The sequence below is a fragment of the Phyllostomus discolor genome, chromosome 2 (assembly GCF_004126475.2).
Source record: "Phyllostomus discolor isolate MPI-MPIP mPhyDis1 chromosome 2, mPhyDis1.pri.v3, whole genome shotgun sequence".
Lineage (NCBI taxonomy): Eukaryota > Metazoa > Chordata > Mammalia > Chiroptera > Phyllostomidae > Phyllostomus > Phyllostomus discolor.
Window position 1 is genome coordinate 149,804,008 of NC_040904.2, and position 17,619 is coordinate 149,821,626.

The window sequence follows — 17,619 nt, forward strand, 5'->3', positions numbered from 1 at the left end:
GCCAAAAAGTTTGTTTGGTTTCTTCCACAAGATAGCTCTAGTTGCACTTAGTCATCTTTAACTTCATTCAAAACAATTTTGTTACACTGTGTTGTGACAGCTGTCATATCAGCATGCATTTTTTAAAAAGTATCAAAATTGGTGAATATTTGTGTAGCTATTTTAATACTGAAGATGGAAGAAAATATGCAACATTTTTGGCATATTATCCTTTATTATTTCAAGATGGGTAAAAATGCAACTGAAACACAAAAAAAGATTTGCAAAGTTTATTGAGAAGGTGTTGGGACTGATCGAATGTGTCAAAAGTGGTTTGTGAAGTTTTGTGCTGGACATTTCTTTCTTGCTGGACAATGTTCCATGGTCCAGTAGAAAGTTGATAGCGATCAAATCAAGACATTGAGAACAACAGACATTCTACCATGTGGGAGATAGCTGGCATGCTCAAAATACCCAAATCAATAAAGTTATTGGTAAAAATGAAAACTGTGCCTTTTACATCACAGAAAAGACCATATGGGCTTTTGGGATAACCCAATATTAAATGTTTCCATTCATGTAATATTCTGGAAAGACAAAACTACAGAAGAGAAAATACAGAGTCTGACAAGAAGGCCTGCCTGAGTGTGGTTGGTAGGGTAATAATATGGGTGTAATATTTCATAGTTTTAATTTGAACATTTCAGCTAAAATGTCATATGGTATGCTTGAGTGTGATATTTTTATGTTATAGAATTACATGCTTGATTTTGTAATAAAAAAGGAGTGTTCTTTGGGCGGGACCCTGTAGATCAGTTGATGTCAGGGGATTGAAGAGGGATGCACAGGAAAACTTTTAAAGAGACAGAACTACTCCATGTGGTACCAGAGTGGTGGACATGATGCTATGATGTGTAAAATCCACAGAGCTTCACAACACAGAGAATGAACTTAAATGTATGAAAATTTTAAAAATCTACCAGGAAGGTGGATATGCAAACCTGAAACAAAAGAAAATGTATTACAAATGTGTAACATAGCTGCACTGAAGGGGAGTATGGGAAATAGTGCTGACCTAAGTAACTTAGGTTACTTAAGTGATAGGAATTTTTCAGCTCCATTATAATCTTATAGGATCAACATACGTATATGTGGTCCGTTCTTGACTGAAACATGGTTATGCAGAGCATGACTGCATGTAGCACTGGATTAGAGTTAGAGACATCTCTACTAGTTAACTGTTCTCAATTATAAAGCACTTTAAATACAGACTATACATCATTCAGACTGTTACAGAATAGATAATTTCACTGATGTGTTGTATGTCACTTGAAAATAAATTAAAAGTTGATAAAATGCTAGGTGATTAAGAGGTATGTTAAAATTATATTTTAAAAGATAAGCTCGATACAAGGGTATTTAAAAGATTTTTTACATTGTAAACAAAGCTAATTTTTAAAAATCCCCATTTCTTTAATATTTGCAAACAAGTTAAATAAGTTTGTCTCTAAGATTATTAACAGACTAATAGCAATGAAATTTCAAAAATGTAATTCATGTAACATATACAATAATTTCTCTCAAATTCAAGACACTTTCAGAATAAATTTCTAAATGCATCAGTATAAATGGTAAAGAATAAACATTTTACACCACCTTTACTGTGTTGGAAAAAAAAAAAAAACCCTTAATATAGATTTAGTTATGTTATCAGCTTAAAATCCAACCAGAAATCAGTAAGAGGGAAAACAACCAAATTTTAGTGTAAGAAAAAAACAAGTAACCTTATTTATCTGGGATGTTTCCCTAAGTCAGAGTCTAATAAAAATTAAGCACATATTATCCAGACTAAAAAATAATAACCGAACTCCAATTTTTCTCCATTCAAAATGATTTCTCAAAACAAGAAATCAGCTGATTACGAGTAAAGTCTCTAGAAAATGCTTCACTGGGGAATGGAAATAATTATTAACTTTATTCTCCAAATCGTATTAAATTTTGAGTGTCATATCATCATACAAAAATGTATGCCTTGAATGGAACAGGAGCCAGAAAATCTGAATTCTAGTATTAGCTTGATCAATTTCTCCTCTCTGGCCTCAGTTTGCTAATCTATAAATTAAAGGGATTGATTTAGATGAAATTTTTAAATGTAGGCAATTTGCATTTTATATTTTATGGAAAATATGATGATTTTATGTTTTAAATATTCTGTGTCAAGACGATCCACTTAGGAAAACTGAACAATAATTATAGTTGACCCCTCTCCCATGTTTTGTTTTTTTTTATCTACTTTATTACTCAATATCATTTATAACACCACCCAAATACCTGGAGTTCAGGAATGCTATCTAAAATATCTATAATTTGGTAGTCATTACCACATTCAATTTTAAGTTACAATGTTAATTTAGTCAGGTTAAGACAGCTGAACCAATTGAACAGGTTTTATTTCTCAATAAAGAGGACAATATATTCCAGGTTGGCTATTAATTAGAACAGACTACCAGATATGACCAACTTCAATGGTCCTTAATAAAAGCTAAGTAAATGTACTTAGCTATGATGTTTGAAATTGTGGGGTTTTCCAAATTCCAGAACTATGTCAAGCAATTTTTCTTTTGTTAATAGGTAAATTGCAATTATAAAAATGTAGTGAATTGATTTTCTGAACTAATTTTTTTGTCTTGAAAAATGAAATCACTTCAAGAAATTCCAGCTGTAAAATAATACTTCTACTTAAAAGTCTCATTACTTTGCTATGGGAAAAAAAAATAGTGAGACAGGTAATAGACATTAATCAGCTGGAGATTCAAAGTTTGGAAGACCCCAATCAGAGAGTACACTGACATTGGTATTCTTTGACGACACAACTTTAGAACCTAAGCAGAGAAAAAAACAGGCATTGTGTCACAAGGCAATAGGCAAGTTGTTTTGTGTAGTTTAAAGTTGGCAGGTTACACTGTCAATCGAGGTTTTAGTATCTATTTCAGTCACAAAAATAAATAAATTCAATGTGTCTGAATTATCTTTATACAATTAAGAAAGTGGCTTCAAAATTCCTTCAGAAGTCCACTCTATATCTCTATTACCACCACTCTCACCAAGCACAATTATTTCTTGCCTAATTGGCCTCCCTTCCTCTATTCTTTCCTACAAGATCTACAAGTCAATTTGGTCTAGGCACCAAAGCATTTTGACATCTAGGAGTCAGATTAGGTGCAACAAGCAAAAGGAAATAGAGGAACAGCCAGTGAGAGAGACGAAAGAAAACCAAAGAGAATGTGGTAAACATCTTGAAAGCTAACTAGAGTGGTTCAAGAAAACTGTAATTACTTGTTTCAAATGCTGTTGATAAAAATGAGAATTAATCTTTGGATTTAACAGCATTGAAGTCACTTGTTAATCTTGATAACAGCAATTTTGGTGGAATGTAGAAATAAAAGCACTCATTGGACTGGCTTGACGAAAGAAAGGAAGAGAAAAACTGGAGACAAAATATAGACATCTTTTTCAAGGCATTTTGCCATAAAACTGAAGAGGAAAATGGGGAAAAGCTGAAGAAAAACATGGAAGTGAGACAAGCCTTTTAAGACCAGAAAACGTATGGCATAAATGAGAAAGCTGATGACACAAGATGGAGAATTACTAGAATGATGAGTTTGAGTAGATGCAGATGAAATTTATGAGAGAATGGCCTTAGATCGGCAAAAGAACACACTAATAGAAATGGAGAAAAGATAGTAAATGCATATAGATTTAGGTAAGTGGCTATATCTAGAACTTTCACCAGTATGGAATTTCTCATCTGGTTGTTCCTATTTTCCATTTTCGTAGTAAAATAAGAAATGAGGTCATTAGCTGAGAGTAAAGAAATACAAAGAGGTGTTAAGTTTTGAGGAGGGAGGAAAGGTGTGAAATGGTCTAAGAAAGTGGGAGAGAGAAGAGATTACAGGAAATAAAGTTGACAAGTAGAACCAGGGCCCACTTGAGACTAATGTTCATCACTGTGCTCTTCCCCAGCCACATGCAACTTTGGGGAAGCAGGGACAGCGTTAGGCAGAGGTGGATTTAACTAACCAAAGCTGGTGCGTAAAATGAAGTATGAGATATGCGATAGTATGAACGGTATAGGTGAAGTCATGATTATGCTGATGGGTAAGAGAAGTAGTGAGAGCATATCTTACCATTTGCCTGCCACACTGGCTTTCTTTGTGATTCTCAAACACAAGTCAGTTCTCAACTTATAGTCTTTACAGATCCTGCTCCCTTTCAATGATTTTCCCCCACATGTCAAATGCCAGGCAGTTTCTTGACATTCAAATCTCTGCTTAATATCTGTCTTCAGAGAGGTCTTCCCTGAAACTTCACTATTTGAATTTTGCCCTCATTTGTCTGTCTCCCCCTTACCCTTATAGTGTAAGCTCCTAAAAAAGGAAAAACCGTGTCTATTCTGCTCACCACTATTAACTACAGTATCTAAAATAGTGTCACAAAATAGATACAATTTACTAAATAAATGAACCACATAAAATATACTAAATCTTTTACTAACTTTAATTTTATGAAAATACTTTCTCCTGAAAGGGACTACACCAGAAGCATCTTGTCTGCTAAGAATAAGACCAGAAATCAGAAGACTTATTTTACTTTAGAAGGTCAATTTTATTAAAAGTTGGCTTCAGCAAATAGTCCCCTCAAAATACGTACTTTTAAAATAAAATGCACATTTACCCTTCTCCCTTGATATTTTGGTGTAGGACCAGGCCTTTCTTTTTTTTTTTTTTTGAGTTTAGGATTACAATCTGGGATTTTACATGATCTTTTGGTATGAATCACATCTATGATGCATCTTTTAAGAGTTCTATTTTTTATTTGGTTTAAGGTAAACAAAAACCTTAAAAGGGTTTTAAATAACAGAATTTTTCTGAATTTTTACAAATGTTTTTTAGGGTTTTTTTTAAATCCTCACTTGAGAATATGTTTGATTTTATAGAGAAAGGAAGAGAGGGAGACAGGGAAGTAGGGAGAAGGGGATAGAGAGAGAGAGAGAGTAAGGGGGCAAGGGGAAGGGGGGAGAGAGACAGAGAGACAGAGAGACACATCAACTACTTGCTTCCTGTATGCATATCAATCAAGGATGGAACTGGCAACCTAGGTATGTGCCCTGACCAGGAAGAGAGTCTACAACCTTTTGGTGTACAGGATGAAGCTTCAACCAACTGAGCACCCGGCCAGGGCTTCTGGTTTTCAAGAATTGTCTCACTATAGTAGATACTCCTGGATGACTCCCTAACAGTCCTCCCTTGTGACTGCCACAGTTGTTGAGATGTTCAACCTTTCTCACATAACTTAAAAGGGAAATGCTGATCAGTCTAAGCCAAAAAGATAATGCTAACACACAAGTACACACTCATCAGTAACTGGTTTGTGGAAGAGCATTTGAGCCACCCTGGATAGTGAGACTTAAAAGAAAAACTGGTGACAGGATTTTAGCAGGGGGCAGGAGGAGTCCCTCTACTCCCCCTGCATATCCATCCTGTAAACAGGATGAAAGCTGGTTTATAAAGAATATGACATTCTAACAATAGCAGAACAGAAAGATGGGGAAGAATCTGGCCGAAGTGTTAATCACCTAGTTGCTTTAACCAACACAAAAACTGCCATTCTCCTAATATGCGAAAAACTAAATAAATTTTCTTTACTGTTTAGTCAGTTGACCAAAGGTTTCCTAAACCTTAGGCTTATCCAAAATCAATGCCGAGTAATTTTTAAAGCACTTTATTTAAAACTATTCCAAAGCTTTTTGTTAAAACAGTCCTTTTCTACACTCATATCTCATTAGTTTAGGTCATACCTAAACTAAAAATTACATTAACATCAGTGTAAAAACAACTGATTCTTGGGCATATAGCTAACTTGGTTAGGGGAAGGTACAAGAGTAAACTGGAGTTATTCACTAGCTGTAAATCATAATTAATCTCCATAGTAATAAAGCCCTAAATAACACAAAGTTACAAATGGCAATGATATTCACATCTTTAATAGTATTATTAATTCACTAAAAATGTATTTAACATTTATTAAACATAATTTATGTTTACCTAACACACAGAAAACACTAAATTGAATGTGTTATTAGACTAATAAGAGCAGTTCTTTAACTGGGTTCTACAAATCCTCAGTCTACTGATAATGTAGAATGCACGAACCTGGGTGGGAAAAATATCACATCTTTATTTTACTAACCTCGAATAACTGAAATTTAGTATTCCTTTAACTAAAATGTAAGTAAGATGTAATAATGATATGAACCTGCACTTGTGATTTTGTTACCATTAGAATCCACAGATATTTTCCTATCACTTTAGTGGCTAAATTTCAAATTTTCACTTATGCTCATTACTAGTTTAAAAATTACTATATACCACCTGACTCTGTTGATATGCCATTACTGAATTAATTACTTGGTATTTTAAAGACTGTATTATAATGTAATTGGTATATTTAGTATTTAATTTTGCACAATTAAAATATTTTGAGAAGGGGTCTACCTGCATCACCAAAGAACCACAGAGGTTCATGGTCCAAAAAGGGATAAGAACACCTGGATTAGAATATCAGAGCATGGGTTAGGTTGTCTGCAGGGAGTTACAGAAAACATAGTACTTTAAGTACTGGAAAAAGCTTCAGATCCTATTTAGTTCAAACTCCTCATTTTAGAGATAAATTGTGGTCTGGTGGAAGCAAGTGCCTCATTCAAGGTCACTCACACAGCTAATAAGTGACAGAACCAGAAAAAAAAGATTCCAAGTTTTCTGGCTCATAATCCAAATCTAAATCAACTTTGAGGTGAGTAGGCTGTAAGAACGCAAGACAGGGCAGACAACTGTGCAAATAGATGCCAAAAGTTTTTTAGGGAAAGAAAAATTATACAGGAAGAACTAGTTTGAAAAAGAAAATGATGGGTTGAGGTGTTGAAGCATTTTGAAAAATGAATTCTATAGCATGACATGCCAATTCATGACATGAAAAAGACTAGCCAGAAAATAAACAGGTGAGACCTTCTTTGCATACTGAACCCATAGAAACATACCAAACATCGGAATATTTCAATATTATTAAAGTAAATTCTCTCTCCCATTTTTCCTAAAATATGCACTTCTTAGTCTGTTTTACCACTTTATAGAGACATGGGTAAAGTGAAAATTTTACTTCCCTCCTGATCTAACATGAGAAGTACAACAGCACAAGTACAATAGTAAGTTGTCGATATCAAATAACTGTTGGTATCAATGTCAAGGAAACAGAAAGCAGAAACCGTGAAAAACTGGAGACTGTGAACCACCTAAAGAAAGTAGTTGCTACTACTCATTTCCAGCTAGATGCTACCAAGAAAAGAATTGTCAACTCAGAATTCTAAATGGAACAAAAACTATCCTTCAAAAATGAAGGTGAAATAAACACATTTTCAGATGAAAGAAAACTAAGACAATTCACCATGAGCAGACTTGTTCTAAAGGAAATTGCATTGGACAAAGGGAAATAATGCCAGTAGAAAACTGAGAATCTCAAAAACAAACAAAAAAAAACATAAATGGCAAATACATGGATACTTATGATAGACCACATTTTTCTGTAGAAGGCCAGCCAAAAAGTAAATATTTTGTGCCTTTGCAAGCTAAATAATTTCTGTTGTAACTAATCAATTCTGAAGTGTTGTACAAGAGAAGCCATAGACAATATGTAAACTAAAAAGTGAGATGTGACTGTATTTCCAATAAAACTTTACCAAAGAAGGCAGCAGGCCAAATCTAGCCTGCTGTCAGTTTGTGAATCCCTGTGACAAACTATTCTTTTCTACTTAAATTCTTTAAAATATGTGTAATAATTGAAAAACAAAATTTAAAGCATTTTCTGAATGGATATTCAAGCCATGCATACAACCACAACATAGAGGATAGTGAGAAAATGGAAGTACATGATGACAAGACCTCCACATTCCACTTGAAGTGGTAAATCTAAATTATAAGAGTAGTGGTTTGAGTTATGTACCTGATAAAGATATATGCAAGACCTAAGCACTGGTATATCTGATGTAACCATTTTTGTAAATAAAGTCCTTGAAGAGGTAATGAAGTTTAAGAGGAGGTCATACCAGATTTGGGAGGGCCCAAATCTGATGACTGGTATCTTCATAAGAAAAAGGAGTGCGAGACATAGAGACAAACACAAAAAAGACAGCCAAGTGAAGACAAGCAGAAACTGAAGTGATGCAGCTGTAAGCTAAGGAACAAGAAGGATTGCTAATAACCACCAGAAACTAGAAGCAGCAAGGATGGATTCTTCCCTAAAGACTTTAGAAGGGAGTAGAGCCCTGCTGATACCTTCATTTCAAACTTGCAAGCTCCAGAACCAAGAAATAACATGAATAGCCTTTTATCTAAGGAGAACCCAATTAAAATCCTCCAGGCCCAGATAATTTCACCAGTGAATTATTCCAAACACTGAAAAACAAAGTAATACCAATTTGACACAGTATCTTCCAGAAAACAGACAGGAGGGATTACTTCCTAAATGATTTTTATGGGACTAGCATTACAATGATACCAAAATTAAGACAATACAAGGAAAAAAAACCTCAAAGAGCACTTATTCCTCATGAACAAAGATGCAAAAATCCTCAACAAAATGTCAAAAAATCAAATCCAACAAAATACCCAAAGATTAATAAATGATGAACAAGTAAGGCTTATTCTGGGAACATACTTGATCTTCTTTAAAATAAAATGAGCGCTGGCTGGGTGGCTCAGTTGGTTGGAGCAACATGCTGTACACCAAAAGGTTGCAGGTACCAGCCCTGGTCAGGGAGCATATAGGAGGCAACCAATAGATGTTTCTCTTTCACATCGATGATTCTCTCTCCCCTCGTCCCTCTGTCTTAAATCAATAAAAGCATATTCTCAGTTAAGGATTGGTAAGTAAATAAATAATTAAATAAATGAAATCTTGTGTAAGCATTACTGTCATTCATCACCAGGGTTATATCAAAACCACAATGAGATAACACATCATACACAGATGGCTATAATAAAAAGACAAAACAATAACAAGATTGGCCAGAATTTGGAGAAACTGAAACTCACATCTACTACTGGAGAAATGTAAAATGGTATATGGCTGCTTTGGACAACAGTCTAGCAATTCAAGAAGTTAAGTACCAGGCACTAAATTGAACAGGGGATTTATTAAAAAAAAAAAAAAAAAGCATTAATTATCTCCAAAGCCCACCATGAAGGCATGTCTTCCACAGTATCTGGAACCAAGTCAGCATTAAATTAAAATAGTGTTACCAAATGACCAAACAAGTCCACTATGTATGCAACCAGGAGAAATGAAAACATCATGCCCACAAAATATCAGTACACAAACGTTCATAGCAGCATTATTCATAATTGCCAACTACTGGAAACCCAAATGGCCATTACTAAGTGCTAAATGCATAAATAAAATTGGGTATACCCACACAATATTCTTCAGCAATAAAAGGAATAAGATACTAATAAACGCATAAATGTATATGTCTTTGAAAATATGCTAAGTGATGCAGTAGTCACTTCAGACCACATATTTGTTACATGAAGTATACAGCATAGGTAAATGTACAGAAACAGAAAGGAGATCTGCAGCTGCCTAAGGTTGAGTGGGGGTGGAGGCTGAAGGAAATGGGGAAGTCCTGCTTAAGACTGCTTTGGGGAGGGTGATAAAACATGCTCTAAAATTGATTGTGGTGATGGCTGCAAAACTCTGTGACTATACCGAAAACCACTGACTTGCACACCTTAAATGAGTTCGTTAATGCATGGCATGCGAATTATATAACTCAAACTGTTACGTGGAAGTGTCAATTGGTATAATCAACCCTATTAACAGACTAAGGAACAAAGTGATCATAACATTGACAGAAAATTATTTAGTAAAATTCAACGTCTATTCATTATGAAAACTTTCTGGGAAGTAGGAATAAAACAAAATTTCCTTAATTTGACAGACTTACATTTATCGTTACTCTTAATGGTAAAAGAATGAATTATTTCACACTTGAAGACTGCAATAAGGCAAAAATGTCCCAGGCAGTGCAATAATACAAAAATGAAAGAAAGGGAAGAGAGAAGGGAGAAAGGGAAGGAAGAAGAAAGCACAGACTGATAGGACAGACTGGCAAGAAAGTAATAAGAAATCTTCCCTACATATAAATGACATGGATTGCCTAAGTAAAATATGCAAAACAATCTATAAAAAAGCTCCCAGGACTATAACTTCTGCAGTCACAAACAAGCAAGATCAATGTCTGAAAAGAAATCCTACTTCTATATGCTAGTGATAGCTGGTATAGCTCCAAATAGAGTTCCTCCAAAATGAGGTATTTAAGTATAAATGAGATACATATTTATAAATCTAACAAAATATGCAGAATCTGTATGTTGAAAACAAAACACTGATGAGTCAAATCAACTATATAAATGGAACAGACCATGTCGAAGGACTGGAAAACTCAATACAATTAAGACATCAATTAGGGAGGCCCTAACTGATCTGGTTACCAATTAATGCAATGCAAATCAAAACCCCAATGGTACTTATAACAAGAAACACCCAAATTAAAAGCACACTGAGATCAAACTCACTAGAATGGTTTTATTCACAAAATCAGACAGTAGCAAGTGTTGAGGAGGAAGTAGGAAAACTGGATCCCTCTTACATTGCTGGTTGGAATGTAACGTGCTGTTCTAGGTACTGAGGATACAAGATAGGAAGTAAAAATAAGGCAAAGTATCTGCTCTCATGAAATTTCATCTAGTTAACAAATAATTAACAGAAATAATTTTTTATGGCGACAAATGCTAGGCCAGACAAAGTATGGTACATATGTCAGTGAGAAATGGCAAGAGGTACACTAGATAAAACTAATCAGAAATAATTTTCCGAGATTACAATTGACACATCATTAGAAGGATAAGATGGTTATATCAGCTCTATCTTTACTGAACACATATAACTACATGTACAGATCTCCACTATTGTGGAGAACAAGTGAACCTAATGTACAGATCTCCACTACTACAATACATTGATTTTTTTCATGAAAAGTCAAGAACACTAATCTTAATTAGCCTGTTCAGTCTCATTTAAAGTAAGTCTACAATTTTCATTAGGTTTAATTTTTTCAAGTACTGAAATAATAAATGCATCCCTATCTTCAATGACCCTTCTGGGGTCTAAGGGACTCAAACGTTGAGAACCACAAGCCTAAATGAAAGGATTTCTCGTAGGCATTCACCTGAATGCCTAAAAGCTGAATACTGGTTTTTAAGGTTATTTTTTATATCTTCAAAAGCATAATTTACTGTGCTATTTGATTCACTTTCATTATAACCTATAACCCCATTTAATTTCCCATTTGTACTTGTTCCACTAACTCCCTTTTCTTCTACATTATACATTTTCAGACTGAGCCATCCTCTTTCCTGTTTTCACCTAATAACTTTTCTGACTGAATATGCAATTACAACATGTTTAGTTTAACCAGTTATCAGTAAGACAATAAATCAATTACCACACCTGTCAAATTTAAGAAAAAAGTGACATACTGGCAAACAGTGAAACTTTGTAGTGGAAAAAAAATCCCTCCAATATTTAGTATTTAATTCTAAATTTTCTATGTGCCATACACAAGCAAAAAAAACTTCTGTTCCCCCAACATTTTTTTTTCTTTCCAAAGGTAAGTCTAATTTGACAAGAGCATAATTAGGAGTAACTTACACCATATCAATGTTTATGATCAAAATATACTTTAATGACTTTTAGTTATTTAGGTAAGTTAAAAACTATCTTCTGGTCACAAGCACACACTACTGATTTAATCTGCTAAAAACCACATTAACTGTCTTTAGCTCCAACGCCAAATAAAAATATTAATGTATTCAACAAATATACATTTACATTGTACTTAAGTAGCAGACACTAAACTGAACAGGGCATTTTAAAAAACAAACACACACAGGTGGTTCAAACGAACAAAGTATGGTCTCCAACAGCAAGCCATAAAATCAACTCAATGGTTCAAAACTTGCATGTTTAAGAAAATATGATACATAATATAATCTGAATGTATCTTGCGGTAAGGACACTATTTTCTTAGTTTTATTTTCAGTAGTCCACAAGTACATGAACACTCACCCTGGCTCCATACTACAGATTCTGTTTAAAAAGAAAAAAGCAAAGTAAAAGTCTCCACAAGTATGCTAGAGCAAGAATGATAATGCAATGAGGAAAAAATACATGAATGCCAAAACCTAAAAAACTCTTAGTTCTGCTACTCATTAGCTATTTGACTTTGGAGAAGTTAACTGCACAAGTCATTCCATAGAACATTTATTCAACTGTAAAACTGAAAGAATTTGACTAACTGTATAACAGTTGTGAAAAATGCATGTACAGAGTATTTATGGTAACATTCTACTCAGAGCAAAAGCCCAAGTCCATATGATAGCTTACAAAAATCCTTTCCTGACTTGCCTCTGGCACCCTACCTTTTCTGTATCCATCCACCTGCCATCCTCTTCCTTTCCCACTACACTACTCCAGCCACACAGACTTCCTTGAAATTTTCCAATCAAAGGATATCAAAGCATATGACATTTGCTCTTGGTTGTTTTCCCTTCCTGGAACCCATTCTTCTGGATATGCACAGTATTGCTGTCTCACCACAGTTGCACACAATCACCTTCAAGGGAGGAATTCCATGACCAGCCAATTTAAATGTGCATCCTATATACATATTTATAGGCAGAAGTAAGGCCTACTTGAGTGTGTGGTTGGCAGGGTAATAATATGGGTGAACAGTTTATAGCTTTAAGTTGAACATTTCACCTAAAATGTCGTATGGTATGCTGAAGTGTGATATTGTTATTACAGGATTACATGCTTATGATTTTGTAATAAAAGAATTCATAATAAAAAGGGGGCATTATTTGTGCCAGACCCTGTATATTTTTTCATACTCCCTTGGTGTCTTTCTCTATACCCTCACTACCACCTTCCTTACCATATTTTATTTTTTTACTTTGTACACTCTACATTCTCTTACAACAGTGCCTGGCACATAAAACAAGTTAAATATTTCCCAAATGAATAGATAAATAACACAGAAAGTACCAAATACAGTACGTAAACATTATTTTGCCTACCCCCCAAGTAACAACTTCTTCTTTTCAAATTCATCCATGAATATCAAATTGAAGCCCTCCAGATGGCATGAGATTAAGAAAACAGTAAAAAAATAAATCCAATTTTAGCATTTAACATAACATCTTAGCTACATTTAGTTTTGATACAGTACATTTAATTAGGCAAAAATCCTCTTAAACTTTTACATTGTTAGTTTATGCAGTTTGAACTTTGTAATCAATTTTTTATAGTACTTCTATAACGTCACTTCACATTGCTATAATATTAAATATTTACTTTTCCCCTCAAGAAATGGAATCTTTGGAAGGGGATGAGAAACGGAATAACAATTATTCTACTCTTATCCTTAATATTACTTTTAACAAAGGTGTAAATAGAAAACACAGAAAAAAAACAATGAAAAAATATCCACTCTTCAGAACAAGGTAATACAAATTTTTAAAGTTATAAGTTTACCACTTCAAAATATAGGACTGCTTTTATTACATAACCATATTTGGAGTCATTCATTGACAATTAAGTAAAAAAGGCAATTCACACATTACCTGGTGTGTTCAGCTGACACAGCCTTATTATAAAAAATAAGCAGGGAAGTATTAAAAGCTTTGGACAATAACCTTTCATGCAACAAATAATTTGTCAGATCTTATATGAGGGTTTAAACACACATTAGTGAACAAGATTGACTTAATCTCTACTTATGATCTAGTGATGGAACAAGGAATAAAAAAAAATGTTAGAAATCAAAGGAACTTCTTTTTCTGTTCCAACTGACGTATCAGTAATAAAGATATAATAGAGTCCCGGTCAAGATGGAGGCATAGGTAAACACAGCTCATCTCCCACAAACACATCCAAGTTACAACTAAATATAGAATGACCATCACTCAGAACCATCAGATATCTAGTTGAATGGAAATCTGACAACTACAGAATTAAAGAAACCACATGCATACAGACAGGTAGGAGGGGCAGAGACGAGGAATGAGATGGTCTCACATTACTATTACATGTAGTGCATAAAAATTGAGGAGGGAACCCTGGCTGGTGTGGCTCAGTGGATTGAGCACCAGCCTGCAAACCAAGCAGTCACCAGTATGATTCCCAGTCAGGGCACATGCTGGGGTTGCAGGCTAGGTCCCTGGTTGGGGGCACATGAGAGGCAACCGCACATTGATGTTTCTCTTTCTCCCTCCTTTCCCCTCTCTCTAGAAATAAATAAATAAATAAAAGCTCTTAAAAAAAATTGAGGAGAGATATCTCAGGAGTGAGGAGTCCCAGACCCACACCAGCCCAGGGTCCCAGTGTCAAGAGAAAAAGTTCCCATACTAGTTAGTGGGGATTCAGTCAGTGAAAGACACTTCTGGAATCTCAAGCAGTTCCTCTTAAAGAACCCCTGCACAGACTAACTCAGATTCACTCCCTCTGAGCTCCAGCACCAGGATAGCAGCAGCTTGAAAGGCACCAGTGGCATAGAGAGAGAAAGTGAAGTGTCTGCCATCAAGGCAAGAGTTAGGGGACAGCCTCCTACCAACCAAAAAGGCAAGCCATTGTACCTTTCATGACTCCTCCCCCCACCGCCCCGCCCAGAGAGCCACAGACTAGCAGATTGGTGCCATATCTGAGACTCCATCAACCTGGCTAAACTGTTTGCCCTGCCCTGGAGATTCCCAGAGACTCCCACCCAACTTTCAGTCCTACCCAGGCTGCTTTTCTATATGAATGGCTGGTCTTGGTTCAAGCTTCACAACATCCTAAATCCCATCAAAAAGCAACCACCAGCCTCAGTGAGCCCCCAGCCCCAGTACCTCTTGCTAAGGAGACTCAGGATCAGCACTTGCAGCAGCCAGCCTAGATTCAGCTTGCTTCCCCTGGGAATCTCCAAGCCCAGCACAAGTAGCAGCCCTCTCAGATTCAGGCAGGGTAGCCCCAGGAAAAACATAGCTCGGGGCTGACCTTGGCCTGCATCACCCAGGAAACCCCAGAGCCTGTGCACCAGTGGAAAACTATAGATCACACTGAAGCGCCACCACCCTGCCACTGCACAGCTGATCCTCCATGGAGGGGAGAGGTTGATGGTCAGTGGTCAAAGCCAGTCCTTGCAGCTTGACTGGCCTGGGTAAATGCCTCACTATGACCTGCCAACATAATCAAGATTTCATTACAAGAGTGTACTCAGCCCACAAGAAGGGTGCACCTTGAGTACCCAGCTTGGGTGATAGGAGAAGCTATGCCACTGGACACTACCAGAAACCTACTATATTAGGCCACACTACAAAGACAAGAAATCACAGCAGCTCCACCAAATACAGAGAAACAAACACAGGGGGGTTGCCGAAAGGAGAAGACAAAGAAACCTGGCACAAATGAAAGAACAAATCAAAACTCCAGAAAAATAACTAAACGGAATGGAGATAAGCAATCTAACAGATGCAGAGTTCAAAACACTGGTTATAGGGATGCCCAAGGAACCAAGTGAAGATCTCAATAGCATAAATGTTACCCAATCCAAAACAAAAGATACACTAATTAAAATAAGGACAATTTAAAGGGAAACAACAGTTAAGTGGATGGAAGCAAAAATCCTATCAATGATCTGAAACATAAATAAGCAAAAAACCACCAATGAGAAGAAAAAGAATAAAAAAACAAATGAGGATAGTGCAAGTAGCCTCTAAAACTACTTCAAGCAGTCCAACATTTGCATCACAGGGGTGCCAGAAGAAGAGAAAGAGTAAGAAATTGAAAATCTATTTGAAAATATAATGTGGGGGAACCCTCCCTAACTTGGTGAAGAAAACAGATGTGCAAATCTATGAAGCACAGAAAGTCCCCAACAAATGGATGCAAAGAGGTCCACTCCAGGACACATCATAATTAAAATGCCAAAGGTTAAAGATAAAGAGAGAATCTTAAAAGCAGCAAGAGAAAAGCAGTTAGTTATCTACACAGGAGTTTCCATAAGACTGTCAGCTGATTTCTCAAAAGAAACTTTGCAGGCTAGAGGTGACTGGCAAGAAATAATCAAAGTCATGAAAAGGAAGGCTCTACAGCCAAAACTGGTCTACCCAGCAAAGCTATCAATTAGAAATGAAGGGCAGATAAACTGTTTCCCAGACAAGGAAAAACTGAAGGACTTTGTCGTCACCATACCGTTATTATATGAATAGTTAAAGGGACTTAGTTAAGAAAAAGATCAAAACTATGAACAATAAATGGCAAAAAAATATGTATGTATCAACAACTGAATCTGAAAAACAAACTAAACAAACAAGAACAGAGACAGAATCATGGATAGGCGGAGCATTGTAATGACTGTGGGATCAAAGGGTGTATAGGGTAATAGGTAAAGAAGTGAGGGGATTAAGAAATACAAATAGGCAGTTACAGAAGAGCCATGGGGATGTAGAGTACAAGAAGTGAAGTAGCCAAAGACTTATGACCTGTGGACATGAACAATAATGTGGGGACTGCCTGAGGGATGGGGATGCTGGGTAGAGAGAGTAAAATTGGGATAACTGTAATAGCATAGTCAATAAAAAATATAATAAAAAAATGAATACAGATAAACTATATCTGAAATAGTGTTGAAACTGACAGTCAATCTGTAAGAGCAAAAATATATATCTTGCCATGTCTTAAGGCTTTAGCATGTACATTATTTGCCCAAGGCTGGCATATACAATAAAAAATAAAATCCATATAACTACACAATTTCAGGTGTACATTATTCTGAAGAATGAATTCTCCAGTTACTCCTAGTTAATTCCAGCAAATTCAGCAAAAAGCTTTTGGTATTGAAACTTTTTCAAATGTGTTAATAAATTACCTTTTTCCTTCCTCCTAGAAATAGTAAGCATAATGAACATAAATCACTATCTGGTGCCTGAGGACACTGCTGTGCCTGATAATCATTATTAAAAACATCAAAAATTATAAAGGGGTATATCTTGACCAGTTTTATATCATAAATGTAGGCTTTTATAAACAAGTTTAGATACGAGAGAGTTGTCTTTGTTATATAAATCATTTGCCTTAATATGAAAAAATGGAGGAACAACCTGAGTATTTAAGGTGACATGATTCCAGTTTCTAGAGTTTTAGTTTTTAGAAAAAGTATTTTATGCAAAAGTAGTTTTTAAAACAATAAGAGATTAACAATTAGACCTCACGAGCACATAATATCAGTACTAGATTTTACAAGGGTCCCTTCATGGTACAACGATCACTTTTCAAATTCATTACTCCGTGATTCACTTTCCTTCCTTTGCTACTGCAGCTCCTTAGTACTAGACTGCTTTCCTTATATGGTATTTACTTTAATGTTTCAAAAGGCTCAGGACCCAAGAGATCTTACAGATTTAAGGGAGGAAAAAAAAGTAAAAATTA

At 35.5% G+C, this 17,619-nt stretch overlaps 1 protein-coding gene and 1 long non-coding RNA gene across 5 annotated transcripts in view; both read right to left on the reverse strand.

Annotated features, from left to right (window-relative positions):
- Positions 1 to 17,619, reverse strand: part of CNOT2 (CCR4-NOT transcription complex subunit 2) — a 108,564-nt gene that overhangs the window by 74,766 nt on the left and 16,179 nt on the right. The window lies entirely within an intron of this gene.
- LOC118499022 lies at positions 11,657 to 15,964 on the reverse strand. Its single transcript, XR_004901521.1, has 3 exons — positions 15,881 to 15,964; positions 13,067 to 13,071; positions 11,657 to 11,667 (listed from the first exon to the last, which is right to left on the reverse strand). It is a non-coding gene; the product is annotated as an uncharacterized LOC118499022 (long non-coding RNA).